Source organism: Meleagris gallopavo, chromosome 10 (assembly GCF_000146605.3).
Source record: "Meleagris gallopavo isolate NT-WF06-2002-E0010 breed Aviagen turkey brand Nicholas breeding stock chromosome 10, Turkey_5.1, whole genome shotgun sequence".
In the NCBI taxonomy this organism is placed as follows: domain Eukaryota; kingdom Metazoa; phylum Chordata; class Aves; order Galliformes; family Phasianidae; genus Meleagris; species Meleagris gallopavo.
Window position 1 is genome coordinate 3,205,084 of NC_015020.2, and position 2,830 is coordinate 3,207,913.

Here is a 2,830-nt window from a genome sequence, read left to right on the forward strand (position 1 = left end):
TTTTTTTTTTTTTTTTTGCTGTCATATATGGCAATCTATTGCTGATAAGTCATTATCTCAATGGTACGCAAAAAAGCCCTGACAAAACAAAACAACCACCCCTTCAATAAATATTAAATCAGAACTACACTGTCATACAGGTGGAACAGCTACAATATAGTAAGCTTAGGTAAACAATTTGTCAATACTTGACTTTGTAAAATGTACTCACCTGCACTCAAATACTATGGAAACAATGATCATAAAATTGATTATAGTTTAGTTGCAGAACTTTCTAACATTGTAATTTGATTACCTGCCTTTCACTCTGATATACAGATCAAACACCTGGAATAATGCAGCTGAGTAAAGAGACATGCTAGGAATAGATTTACTTCAACTGTGTCCAATTTTTTTTTTCCCCAGAAGTTAAAGATAAGGACTTCCAAAAGAGGCTGCATTTTCTGATTGTTTTCATGAGTATGAAAGGAACACATTTCAGAAAATACTGAAATTAATTTCTTCCGTTCAGTGTTAACGTCCCATATTGGGATTAAAACTTAATTCATTGCCAGAGTGGATCTGAACTCTCAGACTCAAAATGCTTGTATGTTTCAAGAAGTAACATACAAAGGAGAAGTACAGACTTCCTTTGCGCTTGATTCCTGCGTTATCAGGAAGTGAAGACAAGTCTTTGGTTCATCAGTTTACTACTTGCTATCATTTATCACATCAAAAATTGTTTGTCAGCTTTCTGAATTAATCTGTCATGCTTCTAATTAATTTTCAGTTTATCTCCAGTCACTGTAGGGTATTAGAGAAATGGCAGCATTCTCCAGCATAACATTACCTGTATGAAATCTCTGTTTATTTCCCCCTCATACATACCTGTGGACTACTGCTCTAAGTCAAGCAAATTATAACTTAGCTGAGTTTCATAAAGCCAGGTTTTGAAGATCTTCATGGTTTTTAATAACTCTCAGGATTCTTCCTGACTGCTTAAAAGAAGTTATTTATTTCATAGCAAAAATACTGTCTGTCTTGTCAGGTCTGACACTTGCAACAGGAGTAAGACAAAAGAAAACAGAATGAAGTACTGTCTTTTCTAGGCAGCCCATCTTACTGTCTGGCATTATCAAGTTTTAAATTTCATAATCTGCGACAAGCACTGTAAGGAAACGACTGATCAGATCTTTAAAAAAAATACTGCACTTTCAGGGATTTCCACAATCAAGTGTTCTTATGCTATAGTGGTTCCAGAAGAGTTCAGTAATACCACTCCTACTTTGGGCAAAATTTATTTCAGAGCTGAAAGAACAGAACTCATCTCTTAGGCCAGTAGTGGTATCATTCTCTCTCTGCACAGAACAAAAAAATTAATCCAGAATCCAAGCTAGAAATTCAACTCGTACAGAATAACAGCAGATCACATTCTAGGAAGCTGTAGTAATCTTTCCAATGACGTATGCCTCTAATTTTTTCTTTTTCTTTTTTTTTTTTCTTCAGAAAAAAAGCCAAATCAACTCTGATTCGCATCTTACAATCAAATTTCCTCTAAGTCAAGAACTCTTTCTATGTGTCATGTCCCCAGCAAATGTAGGCTGTTCTTCAGAAAGTTTACCAAGATAAAGTTAAAACTTTGAAAATAAAAGACACATTTGTGTGTCAGTCATGTTTTTCTTATAACAGATGGGTTGTGTTTCATGATAAAAAATGTTTGCATTGAATGTATTAAGATTAATTATTAATAAGGAAACAAGTATATTTTCGTAAGGTTAGAGCTTTGAGACTCAGTTGCAAAATTAACAGTTCAGTTTGCTCAGTGGTTGAAGTTAAAATATATTTAAATCTAAGTTTAGGGCAGCTGTTAACAGCATTAACCAGGTCTTTTGAAGCTTTACTTCAGAACTGTCTATATTACAGTTTGACTGTACAACTTACTCTGTTATGGCATGAGTTTGAACAAGCAAAGATGTATGAAGCAATTATAGAAGGAGGGGAAAATATGATTCCAAAAAAAGTCTGCTTAATATATACATTTTCAATGAGCATAAATTTAAGAGAGTTCTCTAATAGTGCTGGACATTTTTTCCATCTGCTTGATCATCACAGATTTGTGGCATGAAGTTCAATAGGACACGAACATCAATAGCTTCCCAAAAAGTCAACGTGATAAAAATGTCCTCCAGAACTGGGTTGAAACAGAATTTGCAACAAAAAACATGTTTACTTATACAGAACAAAAAAATGAACTGGCAGAGGAAAGTACTTTTTCTACTACCATACTTTCACAAACTACAAGTACATTTGGAATATAAAGTTGACAGGGGCATTTAAAGAAGAAACTCCAAAATTATACTCTGCATAAAATTATTTCTAGACTTATGTCCCCCTCTAACAAAGGGATTAGTCAGGAAAACACCACCATGAATGCCCATTTGCGACTGAGAGCTGCTCCTGCACAGCATCTTTGCACAGCTGGGGACAACTTCAGTCTTCTGCGTGCCCCCACATACATCTGTCTCTCCGAGGGACTGCCAGTACACCTGGCAGAAAGCCATGACCCTGCTCTTCCCTTGTGATGGGCAGCAAAGCTGACAGGCACAGAGATCTTACTGCACCCAACACCCTGGCTCCAAGCAAAAGAAGTCTAGGAGACAGCGTGTGCTAAGATATCACTGCTGCTGATGAGACCAAGGATCAGAACTGTAAAGGAGAACTAATCATCCTATCTGAGAGTTTGTGCTGGGCGTAGCACACCCAAGAATCCCATTCAAAAGGCTGTCCACAAGAAGTACTAGCAACACAGTGTTTTTTCCTTTCTCTTCTCTTTTCTTTTTTTTTTTTTTTT